General features: G+C 36.7%; 2 long non-coding RNA genes across 3 annotated transcripts in view; both read right to left on the bottom strand.

Annotated features, from left to right (window-relative positions):
• Nucleotides 1–20,651, bottom strand: part of LOC147491704 (uncharacterized) — an 82,182-nt gene that overhangs the window by 41,744 nt on the left and 19,787 nt on the right. The gene's annotated exons all lie outside the window — the stretch shown is intronic.
• On the bottom strand, nt 9,178–12,627 carry LOC147491705 (uncharacterized). 2 transcript variants are annotated; one of them, XR_015198195.1, is made up of 3 exons: nt 11,086–12,627; nt 9,686–9,721; nt 9,178–9,403 (listed from the first exon to the last, which is right to left on the bottom strand). It is a non-coding gene; the product is annotated as an uncharacterized LOC147491705 (long non-coding RNA). The 2 variants fall into 2 exon arrangements; XR_015198194.1 differs by having other exon boundaries at nt 9,178–9,721.

The raw sequence follows: 20,651 nt of genomic DNA, 5'->3' as shown, positions 1-20,651 counted from the left end.
TTCAATGGATTTCAGGCGGGAGAACATTATTGTCCGACTTGCCCTTCTTCATTGTGTTCTTCTTCAATTACCTTAAGTTGGTACTCGTTCAGATAGGACATTGCACTATATTTGGAGGAAAAGATGTTTAAATAAAGGAGTTGGGATCTTTCCTTGAGCAAGTAGTCCTCTATTTTGATCAGACCTCTTCATAGGTATAGTGAATGCTGTTATCACAGACGAGGTAGAGAAGCCTAAGTTTGAGGGACATTGCTTGTTTAGCATTCAGCATTGGGAAGCTTTTAATTTGTTGTCATCAAAAATTTTAGCGGTGTGCAGACAAAAGCCAGAAGGCGGGAAGTAGGACTGAGATTCGAGAAGCCCTTGCACACCCGTTCTTTAACAACAAGGGCATTCAGAGGTCATTTTGGAATGGAAATTAGTGAAGCTAATAATTTGTTGTCTAATGCTCTAATCACAAGAATGTTGCGAGGCTCCTAGCCTCCTACTCAACTGACTGACTGGATCATCTTATTCGCCCTTTATAGGGAACAGCCGAACAGGTACTTGTAGTTGTGTTAATTCCTGAATGCCAGTGGCATTTGGCGTTAACCAAACAAGTTAAACAAGAGTTTGGAGAAAAGCTAGAGAGAATACATGATCAGAGTAAGTACTAATAAGAATATAAATGCAGTGAAGCAGTTTTCTTTGAAGAAGATGCGCATATACAGTTTTCTTCCTTGCGTGTATTTTCCCTTCAAGCTCCCGTCAACAACGCAGAGTAACAAGACTCTGTTAGTGCCCATCTTGGAACCTCTTTGACGCGAAATGCTTTATTGTCATTTGCAAAGCACAACGCACAACGGGTACATGTCACGTACCTTCCCATCACACCATATTCCTTCATCACCCATATTTCAACGTAGTTGTCAAAATTGTAGGTTAGCTCATTTAACTGAACTAGACCGTTTACGCTATCCTCTATCTGTTTCACCTCTGTGAAACTTTCTTTTCCCATGTCGAAAGGAATGATTCCCGTTCATGGTGTAGCATCGATTACTTCCTAAACAATGAAGTGAACCATTAGCAAGTACTCCTTTCTGTCCATGACAAATTAGATATTTGGCTTTTTTAATCCTTCTCCACTGATCCTTTCTCCAAGAGTATAAATTGTTACTTCCGAATAGCTGAAGATCGATGGTGAAAAATTTCTTCCAGCATGGTACTTTTACTTTAGAGCTTAATCATACTTTTATTGTGTTGATCCCAAAGATTAATCGTCCTTCTTTGGCGGAACATTTTCGGCCAATTAGTCTCACAAATGTCACCTACAGGATTATATCCAAGATCATGGTTAATAGGATGAGGCCTCTCCTAACCTCTCTTATTAGTCCTAACCAAAGTGCTTTCCTACCTGGGCGACTTATTCATGATAATGTTCTTTTGGCTCATGAAGCTTTTCACCATATCAGAAGCAAGACAAACAGAAAACATAATTTATATGCTTTAAAGCTAGATATGCAAAAGGCTTATGATCGAATCGAATGGTGTTTTATCAAAGAGGCGTTGATGAGATTTGGCTTTAATGAACAGTGGGTGCAGAGAGTTATGTTTTGCATCTCTACTCCTACTTTTTCTGTCATGGTCAATGGCTCCCCATCAGGCTATATCAAATCCTCTTGCGGAATCAGGCAAGGTGACCCTTTGTCACCGTATATATTTATTCTGTGTGCCGAAGTTATATCTTTGAAGCTGCATGATCTCTTGGACACAAATCAGGTCAGAGGGCTCAAATTGTCAAAACAGAGTAATCCACTATCTCATTTGATGTATGCCGATGATTTATTGGTTTTTGCCAAGGCTGATATTAATGAAGCCATTATTTTGAAAGAGGCTCTTCAGTCATATTGTACTACTTCTGGTCAACAGATTAACCTCTCTAAGTCTCAACTAATTCACAATAAGGGTATGCCAAGCTGTTTTAGTTCTGTTCTACATGACACATACAAGGTTAAGGGTGTGTTTGTTAAATTTTAACTCATGGAAAGGAAATGAAATAAAATGGGTGGTCCACTATGGAATGGAATGGAAAGGAAATAATTTTAAATGGTATGTGTTTGGTAAACTGGGAAAATGAATAATCATGTTTGTTTGCAAAAGTTATGGAAAGGAATAATTGTATTGTTGAGTGGAGTGTATTAGTAGTAAGTTCCTATTTATCTATTTCCTTTCCTTTCCTTTCCACAAAATTTTCAGGGGTTAACTAAATACACAAAACCTTTTCCATTTGTTTCCATATGAAAAAGCCCATTTCCTTTCCATGGGTAAACAAACGCCTTAAAAACTATGGAAAAGGTGGACCACTCTTATTTTCCTTTCCTTTCCATAGTGTTTCCATCATAACAAACACACCCTAAGTGTACTACAACATTTCCTAATTATTTAGGAGTTCCATCAATTCTGGGAAGAGCATCTCTGGAATTTTTTTCTCCGCCTTTTCAACGATTTCATAACAGATTGGCCGGGTGGAAATCAGCCTTGTTATCAAAAGTTGGTAGAGTAAGTCTTACAAACTCTGTTTTGTCTGATTTACCCACTCATATAATGACTTGTGTGAGACTTCCTGTTCAAGTTATTGAGATTTTGGATAGGTATAGAAGAAATTTCTTTGGGGTCATGACAATGACCGACGGAAGATGCACTATTTAAGCTTTGGGATCTAGTTTGCAAGCCTTTTTCGCCTGTAGGACTAGGCCAAAGATTTGGAAGTTCGAATGTGGCCTTATTGGGTAAGCATGTTTGGTCACTATTACAACCATCTTCTTTATGGGCTTCGCATTATGAAAGCCAAGCATTTTCCTTCTACCAAATTTCTAAGAGCTAAATGCCCAAAAATGCATCTCACGGTGTGGAAGTCTCTTTCAAGTTAAAGCATCTTCTAGCTTATGGGTTGAGATGGAACATTGGCAATGGGATTTCGGTTAGAGCATGGTTGAATTCATGGGTTCCTGATACTCCATTTTTACTTTACCTCTACGCACCATAACCCGAAGGATGCCACCTTGATAGGGTTTCAGATTTTATCGACCCGATTCTTGCCGGAATGTTGATCTACTTTCTATGTATTGGCCACCTATATATGTTGAGAGAATATTATCTATTTCTCTCCGTATCCATCCTCATGAAGACTCTATATTTTGGGCGCCTAATAAACACGGTATTTACACTGTGAAAAGTGCATATGCCAAAGTAATGGAATATTTACAACCTGAAGTAGATCTGCATGCCTCTTTATATAGGAAAATTTGGTCTCTCCCAGTGCCTTATAATATGAGATTCTTCTTATGGCAACCCGTACATGGAGTCATTCCTACATCAGATTTCCTAGCAACTAAATCTTTCATAGTTGATCCAACATGCTATTTATGTGCACAGGCTTCTGAATCTCAGGTACATCTATTTGATAATTGTTCTTTTTCAAGAGTTGTTTGGTTTGGTCTTAACTTTGCTGAAGCTATTAATGGCGCAAGGAAGGACTCTCTTTGATTACGGCTAACAGATATCTTATTGACTATCAATAGTAAAGCGAACATAAATTACTTCAAAGACTTTTTACGCTTACTATGTGGACTATATTGTTAGAGTGGAATAAATATAGATTTCAAAGATACCACAGTCCACAAAATCTGGTTTGCCTTGATTCGTTGGGTTCATAGATTAACTCACCGAGTTGTTAGAAGTGTATACTACTAAGAAGTTGAGATCGATGGCTCCAATACGCTTATCTTCGTTCCTATATGTTGGAAATCACCAAGTCCTAATTACTTTAAATTCAACATTGATGGCTTTTCACTTGAAACCCAGGACCCACAGTGCTGGAGGTGTTTTAGAGATGTATTTGGGCAATTCGTTATGGGTTTTGCTACTCCACTCAGGCAAGCTTCTACTTCAAGAGCTGAAGCTCTTGCATTGAGGACTAGTTTGTAGTTGGCTAAGCAGATGGAATTGGGCAATGTTGAATTTGAAACTGATTCTCAGGTTATCTACAATCTTGTGAAGACTGAAGCACAACAAATTTCTATGGACATCAAAGCCATTGTTTTGGATATACAAGACTTGCTTGCAGAAAATTCCACTTCTAAACTCTACTGGACATATCGGGAAGGAAATTGTGTGGCTGATTTTTTCGCAAAATTGGGATCTAATCAGGCATCAAATCAAACTTGGTGGTCGAATCCCATGGTTACTCGAGAAAACTTGCCCAATACACTTTCACATATGCAATTGGGTGTTACCTCTGTTTGGTGTGATAGTCCACCTAACTCTGTAAATAGTCCTTTGTTAAATGACTCGGCTGCTACTTGTACTTTTCGTACCTTTAGGTAATTGAATAAATAGAATGCATTTTACAAAAAAAAAAAAAAAAAAAAAAACTGGTTGTAAACACTCTCAACACGTACGACCTGGTAATCCTTAGTAATTGCATTGTAACCAAAACCGTTTTTATTCTATTGACAGTTTTGGCGGCTGGACGAGCATTTGGTAAAATCTTGTATTCACTAGTAGAAGGATTCCATATGCACCTACGCATTCTAGTCCACGACAAAAACCAAGAAATAAAGCTAAAAGCCCGCTTTCCAATTTTAATGGCAGTATAAGAGTTTTGAAACTGATAAGGATATTTTTTGGCTTATCACTACTATAAAACTCATATTTTACGTTTTAATTATTAATAAATACAAACTTGACTTTTTTTTTTTTTTCGCTCTTTCCAATTTTACCTTTCTATGCCGACATCTATGCATACTAGGAGTGTGCAAAAAACCGAAAGAATCGACTAACCCGACCGACTCGACCCGATTTGAGCGGTTTCGATCGGTTATTTGTGCAGAATCGGACCTCCTCGGTTTAACACACTTGAAAATCGAGATAACTGACCCGAACCGAAATTTTAATTAGGTTTATTAAAAGCTTGTATTTTTAACACTTAGATGCGAAATGTAATCTTGAGCCGTTGGATCTAGTATAAAAGAAAAATAAACCTAATTTTGTTTCATTCTCTTTTACCCTAGTTTTATTTCTTCCTCTCTCTCACCAAGCCGCCCACTTCTCTCAACATCAGCAAATCACCAACTTCTCCTCTCCTCACTCCACTCCAACTCCCTCCTCTTTCCCAATAACATCTCTATGTTTTGAATGGTTAGAAACAAAAAATGAAGAAATTTACGTTTGAAGATTTGAAGTTTGAAGATTTGAAGATTTAAGGGCGAACTATGATGAGAATTACATAGATCTACTTTCATATATCATATTTGAGATGAAAAAATTTGTTTTTCTTTTGGTTTAAATGTTTATTGTTTATGTTTTTTTTTTAAATTTAGTGTAAATATTGTACTTGATTTAATTCAATATATATGAACATTTCACTTTTCATTCGTTTATGGTTTGGGTACTTGGATCTGTTTCGTTTTTTCCCTTATATTGTGGTTTGAAATTAAAAAAACCGGCAAAATCGACGAAATCGACCCGATATTTCGGTTCGGATCGGATCGGTTGATGATTAACGTCGGTTCGGTTTCGGTTGTACTTGTGTTCAAACTGAAGATGTCGGTTCGATGGTCGGTTTGGCCTAAAATCGACCCGAACCGACCCGTGCACACCCCTAGTGCATACTAGGGGTAGGCAATGGGTCGGGTCGGGCTAGCCCTTCAGATATTAAGACTGGGTTGGCCCGACCCTAAAGTCGATATAGGGTCGGGTCGGGCCGGGTCACAAGTCTAAATCTCAATCCCTGACCCTACCCTAAGCCCTCTTTAAAGGTTTTAGGGCCGGGCCTATATATTTTCTTCTTTTTACTACATCAGTTTTAAAACTCATTTATATTACAAAAATATACAATAATCTATAAACTCAAAGTCCCACCAATCTAGTAATAATCCTGGATAAGTCCAACAATTTAAAATGCGCATCCACAATCTAATGAATCAAGTACATCGAGTTCGAATTTGTTCTTCCTTGTATTCAAACCTCACTAAAATTACATTTAATATTGAAATACATAGACAAATAATTATATTATCATTTTAAAGGAAGAAATAATAGATATAAAAAGAAACAAAATAGCCTTGGTTAAGGGTCGGAAAGTTGTTGTTAAACCGTTTCCAATATCATAAATTGTTTCCATAATAGATTCAAACAAATATAATATTACCTTTCTTCTAATTTAAAAGTGATTCAAGCTTTGTATGTGGAAATGAAAATATTGGCTTTTGAACAAGTGATGAAGAAAGGTTTGAGATTACAAATGCCATTTTTCTGACAAAGGTTGTTTTTTGGTTTCTATGTTACAAATGTCCGCTCAGATTTCGGCTTTAATGGTGTGGAAAAGAAACCTTTGGTTCTAGACTTGGCTTGGATGTGAATACAAATATAATTTATAAGAAGTAAGTGGAAAAAAAAATTGAGAATAATAAGTTCTAGACTTTGACTTGATGATCAAAGGAATAAAGTCTTATTTTTTATTAGGCTAGTGCTCATTGTTCTTCATGGTTGCTAAGTTGACAAGTTTTTATTATATAAGACAAGTTATTGAAAGTACCCTTGGGTGTAAGTGATAAATTACAAATGACAATATTATTTTAATTGAAAATATTTAATAAAGAGTTGGATAATTATAGTATATGTATTTATAGTGAAAATGTGAAACAGGGCCGATTAGGACTTAGTTAGGGCTTGGTTAGGGTCGGGCCTATGTTTTAGAACCTTAGCCCTTGCCCTGCCCTAAATTCTGTGAGGGCTTTAGTTGTGAGGGTTTTATAGGGCTTAGGGACAGGTTAGGGTTGTTAGGGCCAAATTCCCACCCCTAGTGCATACCCAGCCATCATAAAAAAAATAGTATGCACAAATGTCGGTGCATATCACTTTTGGTTCACTTATTAAAGTGGCATACACCAACATTTGTACATACACTATTGTCTTTTCCAGACAAGAGTCAACTATTGTCTTTGAGAGTGTTTTGGATATAAGAGTGGTGTTTTGGATTTATTATTTTGAAATTTTGTCCTTACAAGAATCCCCAACAAATAGTGGTATGTTCACAAACTTATTCTGTCCAACAAACGGTGACTAACACTCTAGCACGCCATGGTTACATGTTTTACCGTCTAATGAATAAATCTGATCAATAGTCGCCATAAGTTTGAGGCCCTTCTTATTTTTCTCTTAGTCGTTAAGGTACGCCTCTACAAACTTTGAGTCAGTTTGTAACAGACGCCAAGATTTTGATACACTGAAATCTTAAACAGTTTTCTATCTTTACCACTCCCCCCCCAGTTCATTCATCTAGAGGTTTACCCCCCCAAGACCACACCATATCTAAGTCAACCATGCTTGACTGTTATCTTTTTGGTCAATGCATGTAAAAAGATTTCATTGCCCTTTTACCCCCCCCCCCACAATTCTTTTATCTAGAGGTTTACCCCCCATAATTTGGGCCAATTAGCTTTACCCCCCAGTTCTTTCATCTAGAGGTTTACCCACCAATACCACAACACATCCAAGTCAATTGAATTTGACCGTGATATTTTTGGTCAAGACAAATAAAAAAACTCTAATGCCCTTTTCTAGGTATAATTATATAAATACTTTGTTACTTTGGCAAAGACAAAATTCAAATTCAAATTATCTAGGACACATGTCATGATCTTGTGAACTATATCCGACGGCTACCACCAATCCTTATCAAATGATATCCACACCCTTAACATTATGAAATTACATAATTATCCTCACGGTTGTTAAAAGCTATATGTATACTAGGAGAAAACCAACCGTAAAAAGACAATGAAGTCTTTTTATGTGGTAGTGGTGTATGGCTTGGAGAAGATAATGCTACAGTGATGGTAGTGGTGTAATTTGATAATGTTGACTTATGTGGTAGTGGTGTATGGCTTGGAGAAGATAATGCTACAGTGATGGTAGTGGTGTAATTTGATAATGTTAAGGGTGTGGATGTCATTTGATAAGGATGTGGTAGCCGTTGGATAGAGTTCACAATATCATGACATGTGTCATAGATTATTTGAATTTGAATTTTGTCTTTGCCAAACTCACAGGGTAATTATGTAATTATACCTAGAAAAAGGCATTAAAGTCTTTTCATTTGTCCTGACAAAAAATATCATGGTCAAACTCAGTTGACTTGGATGTGTTGTAGTCTTGGGAGTAAATTTCTCATGAAAGAACCGAGGGGAGATAAAACTAATTGGCCAAAGTTATGGGAGAGAAAGCAAGAAAAACTATTAAAAAGGCAAAGCGGCAATGAAATCTTTTACATGTATTGACCAAAAGATAACAGTCAAGCATAGTTGATTTGAATGTGGTGTGGTCTTCGGAGAATAAACCTCTAGATAAAAGAAGGGGTAAAATTAATTGGGTTGGGTTGGGTTGGGTTGGGTTAAAGTTAGAAAACAGAATCTATATTAAAAGAAACCTGACCGAGAGTCTTGAGAGTATATCTTCAATGATGTCTAGTGGGAAAACAATGTCTGACATGCACTTCTTCATCTTGTTCAACAAAGAAAAGTGTACTTGGGGCAAGGGAAAAGATGTGTAAATAAACCCAGAGTTGGGATCTTTGATATAGCAAGTGGCTATGTTTTATATACTGATTATAACTCTATATGTTTAGTGAAAATGCCTCATTTACTAAACCCAGAGTTAATGTTCGATGATAACATTACCATAACTCAACTGAAATGTAAAACTACGAAGCCACACAATCATGTCTCAACTGGAACTAAGGTTGGGTCTTAGACACGAACTATGAAACTGCCTTTTCAATGGCTCCTGAAGTCCTGGCTCCACGGTTCATGCATCAGTTGCTTGTGACTTTTTTGAGTACATCCTCCTAGTTATTAATATAGTAAATAGTTTTGCTACAATGTTCAATTCAGCTTAAACCCACACTCAATGTAAGCCTATTATTAATTTGTCAAAAAATTGTACATGAAAGGCTTTAAGACCTTGTCACAGCTCGAATTTCTAAAAAATTACAAAGTGAATATTTGTAATATAAATATTTTATATTTTAAACATCGCTATGTTTAATTGTCTAAAAACCCAGGCTATGACGGAGTGGATGCAACACATACCAAAACCGAAAACCCACATCATAAAGAATCAACTTAACAACAAAAATCTCCAAAATTTCTCAACTATCACTTTATTAAAAGATTATCTTTCGTCCAAAAATCATCAATATAACATTATAAGAATAACAGGTCTTCAACATCGTATTTTCATGTCATATGAATAGGAAACTACGTTATTACATACTTCCAAAAGATCAGACCTAATAAAATAAACTCTCGGACTGCTCTAGAAACAAATCCAAATCAAACACCGCGGTTCCACTGCCTTCCACCTATGTTCCCAAGAATACACCCACATTGCCCAAAACAAAGCAAACATGGATCAGTAAAATTAAATTTGCTGGTATGAGTAGACTAACCACATATAAACATTATCATACTTTAATTATCCAAACAATCACTTTATATTTTCCCATAACTTAATCATTTTCAGCTTGGAAGACAGGTAGTTCTGTCATTTCAACCGGCATAGTTTCTTCCCAAGCAAGACTTCCAATCTATTAACTCATTATCATAACTTGTTTTAATAACTAAGTAACTAAATTAAACCTTACCGATATCCACTGCTGTATAAGGGTAGGACCGCGTCCCTGCACAAAATATTATTAAGTCATACCTTCCAGCAAAAGAAAGTTAGAACTTTTATATAACCTATGTAGATATCATATAGGTATTCAAATGTAAACCCAAGCACACTCGCATAATCAAATTAATACAACTAACCCGCAAGGCGAATACCTTAGTTCCTCTCTAGGACAGTCCAAACAATCTAGTCATTCATGACACATTCAATGAATACCCGGGTCATTCATGGCACAGTCAATGAATACCCAATTATAACACTAACGGGCCATTTATGGCACATTCAATAAATGTCCATCTAATATATGACATCATCAGTTATAAAACTCATTTCCAAAACTTGAGGCGTGGAGAGTTATAAAAGTGTAGTAAATTTGTTTGCGCATTATTGAACTTTATTGCATATATTATTTCAAAGAACGGACGAGTAATTTGTTTCACGTATTATTGTTTATGCGTTATTAATTAGATTGATGTCTAAGTGTCATAGCGTTGCATATCATAAAATACTGAAATATCACATAGTAGTTAATACACGTACACACGTATATATAGAAAAGTCTTAGCCTAAAGACAAACATGCTAATAGCCCTAGACCTATCCTAATAGACCTAATCTTAGTCAAGTCAAAGGTCAAATTGGGTCAACTGGTCAAAATCAACCCTGATCAAAGTCAAAGTCAACCATCCAAAGGTCAACAGCAGTCAACTAGCCAAGTCAACATCAGTCAACCAGTTCCAAACTCTTCTAACCCAAAAGCTCAAAGTCTAAAGCCCAAAGTCTAAAACTAAAATCCAAATAGAAATTTCAAAATTTAAAACATTCAAGCCCACGTTTTTAGTTCGGCCCAAGCCCAAACCAAAACTAAAATCGCATTGTTCATCTTCCCTTCTTCTTCCTCCCTTCACCAGCGCATCCACTACTACAGCAGCCACCACCGGCTATCTATCTCCACTATGAACCCAACGGTTTGATTCTTTTTGAAAACCCCTACATACCTATACCAACCAATCTCCATTCCCTTATACTGTGTAAATCGGGATCGACGCCATTAATGGCTTCTCTGGAGCTTCAACAGCCCCTCTGACAACCTCCATTACACAACCAAACCAACATTATACACATAATAACATTCAAACAATATACAGGTTTTTAACTCCTTTAAGGACGATTTCTCTATCCTGTGGGCTTAGCTTGCGCAGCCATTAACTCTTTCACTGTTCCAGCAGTCCAATAAATAAAACCGGTTTTAACAATAACAAGTAGAATAATCACAGACGAGAGGAAAAACAGAAAAATAAGCAGCAACATTGTAATACAGTAAAACTTAATTTTTTTATCTCTATATAGACGAGAAAACTAAACTACTCACCCGTGATTAGCTCCGACTGTCAGCTAGCTATTCGTAGATTTCCAGAAAAACTTCTCTCCTCCCTTTCCTCTTTGTGAAACTCTCTTTTCTGTAAAACTCTCTGTTTTTTACCAACCCTATTTTGTTTCTTTTCTGTTTTTAAAAAAACCTCCGAAATAGGGAAGAATGTTTATCCCATAAACCCACGTCTCCTATTTCCACTAACAATTATCCTATTTTATTTTATCTATTATCCATTATTATTATTATTAGGAAAAAAATAAAAGAATAAAACACGGGGTATTATAATATACACACCTTAAAAGGATTTCGTCCCGAGATTCAAGATAGAGTGTAGATTAACCAAAGAAACAGTACGTCAACCAATAAATCTTTATAGAGTATACAGTTAACAGATTATATCCCAACAACTAAACTTTAAGTAATAATATATAACATGTCAGCAGGGAGATTAAATTAAACACATCATTTACAGCTTGCACCCAATGATCATAGTAAACCAATATCAGAAATGAGACATACGTGTATACGCAAGTATACACACCTTAAAAGGAATACACATATATAATATCATATAGATAGGCATACTAATATGCAAATCACATACTTTGAAAGTGTGTCTATATACGTATAGAACCCAAGAAATACGTGTATACGCTAGCATACACAACTCAAAAGAATAAACGTAATTAGTTTCTTCAATTGCCAACACTTAAGTAAACTCATTATTTCTCAATTTAGCAAAACTTATATTCTTCAAGTTGAATCATACTAAGAAGGCAAGGTAGTTCCTCTCACACCAAGGCAGTTAGTTCCACTCTTAGTATTTCCCAACTAATCCAAGACATTTAACAATAAATATACATATAATAATTTACTTTTCAACGATTTTCCTTGTCAAAACTATTCGTTTAAAAAAAACTCATAAGTTTCATCATTATCTTAGTGTTTACAAATATATCCACATTTCTCTCAGTGTCTCACAAACACCACATGTTCGAAAAAATAAAACTTTTACATTATATAGGCTGATTCATATCATCAACGACCTATACTATGTCCACTATCACATAGGATCAAACACCTACAATGTGATGCATACACATTGGCTCACACACCAACGATGTGCAAGTATACACTGGTTCACACACCAACAATGCATACTAGCTCTCTACCATCACATAGGATTAAACACCAACGATGTGTGGTATGCACACTGGATCACACTCCAACGGTGTACATGTACACATTGGATCAACTCCAACGATGCATACAGAGAGATGTTATGTATATTGGATCACACACCAACGATATACATAACTTGGACAATATAAAAAAAAAGTCAAATTCAACCTTTATAAAAAGGGTTTCTTTATTCCTTGGATAATTCCAATTTACTCAAATATGAAATTTTAAAATAATAATTTCTTCTTTAGCCAATACTTACTTAAAATAGAAAACTCCGTTAGGAAAACAACACTATAACATGTTGAACAATTTCGACTATAAATTTCATAAGAAACTAACCGTTAAAACAACCAGCATTTTATTTTCATAATCATACGATAAATTCTTACATGCTAAGTGATAAGCACCCAAAAGTGTATTATGAAACCCCATTGAGACATATAAATTTGGTTCATTATGTGTTTAATAATCATGAAATAAATATGTTTTCCTACTTTTGCAGGTATTTGCAGTAAACATGGAAATATTGGTTAAACCTGAAATAAAGCACGAGGAACGGCGTATATATGAATTTTCTCAAATCCACGTAGAAGCATCATACTTCCAAAGCTCCTACCTCTCGAACCAGGACTCCGAATGCGACAAGAGAGCTGCTCAGACAATCAGGGCGATGAACTCTACGCATAGGCGGGAAGTTGTAAAACTGCCCAAAATACCGGATCACCATCGGATCGCACATGGACCCACTATCTTGGGGCCACAAGATTGGATGAGTCATCAATCATGGAGCATGTCAAGACAAAGATAACAAATTATTGGTGCAAAGTTGACACCTTGCATGTAATAAATTAGATTAGGTGTTAATAGTGAGAAAAAGGCAAGGTGTCACTTTGTTTTAATGTGGTAGATAAAAATGAATCAATGTGGTTTGATAATTCACGTGGGAGGAAATGAGATTTCTCTCAAATGGAGAAGAAATTAGACAAAGGTGGGGGATACTCCATTTACTCCCTTGACTTATTTTCCTCACATGGCATTATTTTAGTTCCTTAGTGAAAATGAGAAGTAAGTTTTATTTTTATTTGCAAAAAGCTTGTAATAGTTTTAATGGAGGAACACTTGTTCTTCTAGTTCTTCTAGAAATATATAAGTGAGTTTGGTTGTGGATTTTCTCTCTCTCTCTCTCTTTTTCTCTTTTGAGTTTTAAGTAGTTCATAAGTCCTTGTCCCAAGGATCATGAGCTAACTTCCCTTTTGGGGAGTTAATCCAACTCATGTGAGGGAAAAACATTGGTTGTGAGTTTGGTAGGTTTTTAGGATAAACAACTAACACTACATCCTATCCCAAAATGATAGTTGGTGTAGTGTCTAGTTAGAAATCAAACAATGAGCTTAGAGATAAGTCATTGTTTGGTTTCACTTGCTAGCATGTATGAGCTCTTAAGTGAGCCATGCATGCTAGGGATCAATTATATTTTTCCGTTAGGGACTTGTCTATGAGTTTAGGAAGAATAAAACCTATTTCAAATCAACACTAATGGTAGCTCACATGAGGAGGATTAACTCTCCAACTTCTCTTCCAAATTTCTATTTTTAGTATCAAGTGCATGTTTTCAACTTAATGTTTTTTTAATGTTTAAGTAGGAATGATAAAAATCTAACATTTATAATAGACCCTTACTCCTTAGTTCCCTTATTGTAACATTCAATTTGTAGTTGTTCTATACTTTTTAGGTAGTTCAATCCTTATTCTAACTCTACTCAACGAAGATCGTGAGTAAGGAACCTTGATTTCTTTTGCTTCAATTTAGAGAGTTCTAAACTCTAAGTGGTCGTAAAAGCTAATATCAAATGGCGCCGCTGCTGTTCTAAAGCCATAGAACTTGGACTACAAAGCGAAAGTTGCATCAAGGGGGAACCCCCATTCTCTTTCTTTCTTTCCTTCTAGCTCGTATTACGTTTTTCTTCATTTTTTTCGTATTTTTGCCTCGCGATTGACCTGTAATCCAAAAAAAATTTCGTTCCACTGCCAGGTTCCAAAAGTTAGGACTGGGAAACATCATTTCAGCAAATTATAAGACTTCTGTGAAAATTCGACGTCATTCTGAAAAAAAAGACCCGCGTGCGCCTGGGTGGAGTCGCGTGCGCGAGTGGGACCCGCGTCCCCGGGTGAATTTCTTCTGTTATTGCTCATTTTCAGCCACCAGCATCTCCTGATCCACTTTGATCCTTTTCCAGGCCTAAATATTTGGTCCAGTACCGGAAAAATTCGATAATCCTTTGGGATTAATCGCGTCGACGAATCGAAACGTCTGTTTCATATCTTTGGCGAAAACGCGGGAAGCTACAGGTTCCAATTTTCAGTATTATTGTAAAATTTTTTTTTATGTTTTTCTGCATGTATGCCATGTATATAGTATTAGGTACTATTTATGGATCATTATTTAAGCTTTAGCCTCGAATTATGCATGAATCAAATTAGTTATACCCAGAATATTTATATACGATTACACGGACATGAATTGCATATGAATGTATATTTACATATTAATGGTATTGTATTGCATGGGTATATGTCTTTCTACGTATAAATGTTGCTTGTTAAATGTTTGATATTTCTCTACGTATACGTACACGGTATTGTATATTAAGTCGATTTTGTCAAGAAAGAGGAGAACATTCCAACGAGGGTTAAAATCTTAGTTGGGTAAGTTGTTTCTAAACCCTACGGGGTAAAGCTGCTCTCTATAGGACATTCGCAATCTCAATGAGTATTGTCGAAATCGATTTATTATGCAATACAAGAGTCGTATTTTAGTTTGGGTATAATACTTTGCATGTTTAGTTTTGTCATCTATTCTGCGTATGTATACTGTATTCGTATGCTAATGTATTTAGATACGTATGAGTGATTCAAATTCGCCTGTTACTATTGATATACATTTACGTAATATCGATTTACAAATTAGCGTACATATCATTATTCTTGATGTATATTTGCCCCAGATTATGGAAATATTTATCGATGACACAAGCTTGCCTATTCATTATAGCTATCATTATGAGTAGAGTACCTTCACATGCTCTTTTTTTTCTAGTATTGTATGAGTAGATCGTATTTGTATGTTTGTATTTTAAACCTTGCATAAATCTTAAAAAAAAAAAAAAAAAAAAAAAATTAAATTAAATTAAATTAAATTAAAAAAATTAATTTAATACCACCTTTGCATAAATTTTAATTCCATAAATCTTAATCATATTCCAATGGTGTCTAGGAAACTTGAAAGATTGAGGTTACTTAATTAGAACCGTGCTTGCGGAAATCCTCCCTCATATCTATCTTGTGACTGGTTGTTGGTTTTATGCACACGTATTCTAGCTTCAATCGCTCGTTAGCGGCAGCTTAGGCATATGTTGTTCAACCCTAATGCTTAAGATAATAATAAAATTCGAGTCCTCATAATTCCTTCGTAAGTTAGATCTAATTTTATGCTTGCATGAGATTAAGATGCGGTTCCACTAAAAAATTGAACAAACCTATCGTCGAAAAAATACGATAAGCAATTCGTAAGTTCTCCCATAAAAATTGTTCTCCTTCGCTAATTACCTTCATCACAATCCTTCATTAAGCCATCACCTTCTCGTCATTATTATGGCCGACGATCCTCCACCGAGAGAAGCCCCTCCGGTTTCTATCTTTGCATTACGGGGAAGGACCTTCTTCCCGCATCAAACTTGAGGACATTGTCGGTGATTTTAAATTATCCCACCAAACGTTTTCAGTTTGTTACCAATATATCATGGTTTGGAGCACGAAAAACCCTACAATCATCTTAAGTAGACTTCAAACAAGTGGCAACAACATTTCATCATCCAAATGATCTAAGGAACAACTCTTGCTTCGATTTGTTTCCATTCACTTTAAGCGGAAAAAGCGTCAATCGGCTAGCGGGACAACAATCACAATCCATAGACACATGGAATAAACTAGTTCAAGCTTTCATGCTTCAGTTTTACACTTTCGAAGAAAACAACCGAAATGCTTGAGAAAATTCAATTCTTCCGTCAAAATCCTCATGAATCCTTTCACGGAAGCATGGAGTCGTTTTCTTGATCTTACGTTAGAATGTCCTCACCACCAACTAGAAAAAGCTGTCCTTGTTCGTTCATTCTTTAATGGTCCATCTGATCATCAAAAGAAACTCTTGATATAATGAGCGGAGGTTGCTTCATGGACAAAGGAGCTCTTGAAGCTTATACTTTTCTTGAAAAACAAGCTAAAAAGGTACACACGGGGTAACACCGAGCCGTCTAGATCATCAAAGGATCTTTGTTACAAAAGCCACATCTATTTTTGAGGTAAAACCCGATCCCGAAATAAAAATTTGATAGAATCCCTAACTAAAAAGTAGATGCCCTTGCGGTTCAAGTAAACGATCAACTACCAAAACCCGGTCATGAGCGTTGACACCACTCCTTGTGTCCTTTGTCTTAGTCCCCGATCATCCCGATGCATATTGTCCCTTGTTATATGCTTCCCTACTCAACAAGCGGAGGAGGCATGTGCATTCAACATTCCCAATGCACCGTGGAGACAACATCCAAATTTAAAGGCGTCAAAATAACCAACAAATGGGGGCTCCTCCTGGTTTTAAGCTAATCAAACCTTCGACCTACCAATAATTTTACTCCATACCACCAAGGAAATAATCAACAATACCAACAAGGTCAATTTCAAAATAATTCTAATGCTAATTATCGGACCAACCGCGACCTTGTTCGGCTAATCCAAATCCCAACTATAATCAACAACTTCTAAGCAATAATCGAACTACTACTACATTTGCCTAACTGCGCCAACCATTACGGATAGGACAAATGAGACTTTCCTGGCTTACATGAACCAACGGTCTCAAATTTTAACGTCTATCCAACAATCACTTCAACAATTGGCGCAAAAAGAGTCGAAAAAGGCGTGTTTCTGCCTGGCGGTTCAAACCCTAAACCACAAAACCGCGACCTTTGAACTCGACCAATGCCCTCGTACAAGCACCACCAACCAAGGTGAGGTGCATGCAATCACTACTCTACGATCTGGAAAAAGCTGCGACAATCGGATCGTATTATGCGGATAATCAACCAAAAGAATAGAGGGTTCAAAGGAATCTAATTCTAATAATGAACCTACGGAAGATTCCCCGATACTGACAAAGTCAACACCTCGAATGTAGGAAACAAAGCAAGTAGACCCTTTTGCCAAATTCATACCTAAGGCACCGTTTTCGGACGCTTTTAGCAAAGAATAAACCTCGATGACAATTTTGGTTTGAAATTCGAGAGACTTTTCAAAATTTAACAATAAACTTACCTTTTCTCGATGCCTTAAAATTATTACCAAAACATGCAAAATTTCTGAAAGATATGTGCACCACAAAAAGAAGAACTAATATTCCTCAACAAAGCGTTCCTCCTCGCGAGCAGTTTCCTCCATTACCGAACAATGGTATAGTAAAATACAAAGACCACGGTAGACCAACGGTTCCATGCACCTTAGGTGACAAATACCGCGACTCTTTGCTCTACTAGACCTAGGAGCTAGTGTGAACTTACTTCCATATTATTTATTTAAACAACTAGGTCTTCATGAACTTAAACCTACCACCATGACTCTACAGTTAGCAGATCGTTCCATAAAGTATCCAAAAGGAATTGTGGAAAACGTCCTTGTAAAAGTCCAAGATTTCTTCTATCCTGTAGACTTTGTTATTTTGGATACAGAGGTTGCATGTGATTCCATTCCTATCATCTTAGGACGTCCGTTCCTTGCCACTGCTAATGCTCTTATTAACTGTCGAGATGGTTCCATGACCATGTCCTTCGGAAATCTTTCGGTCGAGGTGAATGTGTTCAAGTTAATGAAACAAATTCCAGAGCCTGACATTGATGGTGAAGTCAACAGGATTGACAGCATTCCGCAAGAGTATTTCTCAAACTCTTTTCCTGAGGATGAAGTGTACCAATTTCTTTCCTTTAGTGACTCTGAGTTTGAGGACGATGATTATACAAACGAAGTAAATGAGTTATTAGAGTCAGTACCATTAATTGACCCTACAACAGTGATGTCTAGTAACATGGATGATCATCCCTCTGTATACTACATGGATGATGACCTTCCTCAAGAATCTTTAATACCCTCCGCCCACCCCCCTCATTAAAACCACTTCGCCGAATTAAAATCGTCTGACTTGATCTTTGATGGTGCGTCACCCGTTATTATTTCTTCACAATTAATTAATCGACGATCGGGAAGCTCGTTTAATTAATGTCATTCAACAACATCGTTACGCTATTGGATGGTCCCTCGATGACATTAAAGGCATTGAACCTAATGTGTGCACCCATCGCATACACGGAAGAAAATGCTAAGACGTCGCGTGAACCACAGCGTCGCGCCTAAACCCTACCATGAAAGATGTGGTACGAGAAGAAGTGTTAAAATTACTAGATCACGGTATTATTTACCCTATCTCGATAGTGTTTGGGTGAGTCACATTACCGTAGTTCCAAAGAAATCTGGCATTACGGTTATGCGAAATGATAAAGATGAATGCATTTCTGCTTTCGTATCGATAAAATGGCGAATATGCATTGACTATCGCAAAACTTAATGCCGTCACTCGTAAGGATCACTTTCCACTTCCATTCATCGATCGGATGCTCGAGCGTTTAGCCGGTCATGCCTATTACTTTTTTCTTGATGGTTATTGAGGTTATTTTCAGATAGTCATAGATCCTGGCGATCAAGAAAAACAACGTTCACTGTCCATTTGGAACATTTGCATATAGGCGAATGCCTTTCGCCTTTGCAATGCACACTGTACTTTCAACATTTGTATGCTTCATATTTTCAGTGATATGGTTGAACGGTTTATGGAGGTATTCATGGACGACTTCTCAATTTATGGAGATTCTTTCGATAGCTGTTTATCAAATCTTGAAAAAGTATTTACACGTTGTGAAGAGAAAAACCTTGTTCTTAATTGGGAAAAATGTCATTTCATGGTTACTAAAGGAATAGTTTTAGGACATATCGTTTCAAAGGACGGAATCGAAGTCGACAAAGCTAAGATAGAAAAAATTGCTTCACTTCCTATACCAAAAACAGTTCGAGACATTCGCGCATTCTTAGGACACGCAGGTTTCTATAGGAGATTTATTCAAGATTTCTCAAAGGTTGCTAGACCTTTAACCAATCTCCTGCTTAAAGATGCCGCTTTTGATTTCAATTTCAGTTGCAAACAAGCCTTTGAGGTATTAAAACCGCATTAACTACGCTCCCATAATTCAACCACGATTGGTCTAAACCTTTTGAATTAATGTGTGACACGGCGACTATGCTATTGGAGCTGTACTAGAACAACGCCCGAGAAGATAAGCCGGTTGTCATTTACTATCGCGAGTAAAACCCTTAATGAAGCTCAACGAAACTATACCACCACCGAGAAAGAGTTTCGCCGCGTTGTATATCGTTAGATAAGTTTAGTCCTTACCTAGTGGGTTCTCCAACTATTGTCTACACGACCATGCGGCGCCGTTATCTATTAGCGAAAAAAAGATGCAAAACAAAGGTTGATCCGATGGATTCTCCTTTTGCAAGAGTTTACTCTCGAAATTAGAGATAAAAAGGTAAGCGAAAATGTGGTTTTGGACCATTTATCAAGACTTGTAAGTGATGTTGATGCGATCCGATCCTATCGTGATTCCTTTCGGATGAACACTTGTACTCTATTTTTCGTCCCCTTGGTACTGCACATAGTAAATTACTTAGTTACCGAGGAAGTTCCTTTATCTTGGTCTCGTAATGACCGGAAAAGTTTTTATCCAACTTTGTGAAATTCTATTTAGGATGATCCCTACCTCTTCAAGTATTGTTCAAACCAACTAATCCGCCGTTGCATTCCCGACTGGGAACACAACGATGTGTTATCCTTCTGCCATGAACAATCTTGTGGTGGTCATTTTAGTGGTAAGAAAACTGCGGCCAAGGTTCTACAATGTGGTTTTTATTGGCCAACACTGTTTAGAGATGCACATGAGCATTGCAAATCATGCAATCGTTGCCAGCAGTTAGGTCGCATTACTCAACGCAATATGATGCCCTTAAATCCCATTCTAATTGTGGAAATCTTTGATGTATGGGGCATAGACTTCATGGGTCCATTTCCAAATTCTCATGGCTTCCTATACATACTTGTAGCAGTTGACTATGTGTCAAAATGGATTGAGGCATTGGCATGTCGTGCTAACGATCATAAAACGGTAGTTTTGTTTGTAAAAGAAAATATTTTCTCTCGATTTGGTGTTCCAAAAGCTATAATT

Source organism: Coptis chinensis, chromosome 6 (genome assembly GCF_015680905.1).
Source record: "Coptis chinensis isolate HL-2020 chromosome 6, ASM1568090v1, whole genome shotgun sequence".
NCBI lineage: Eukaryota > Viridiplantae > Streptophyta > Magnoliopsida > Ranunculales > Ranunculaceae > Coptis > Coptis chinensis.
This window is presented reverse-complemented; position numbering and strand designations above follow the sequence as displayed.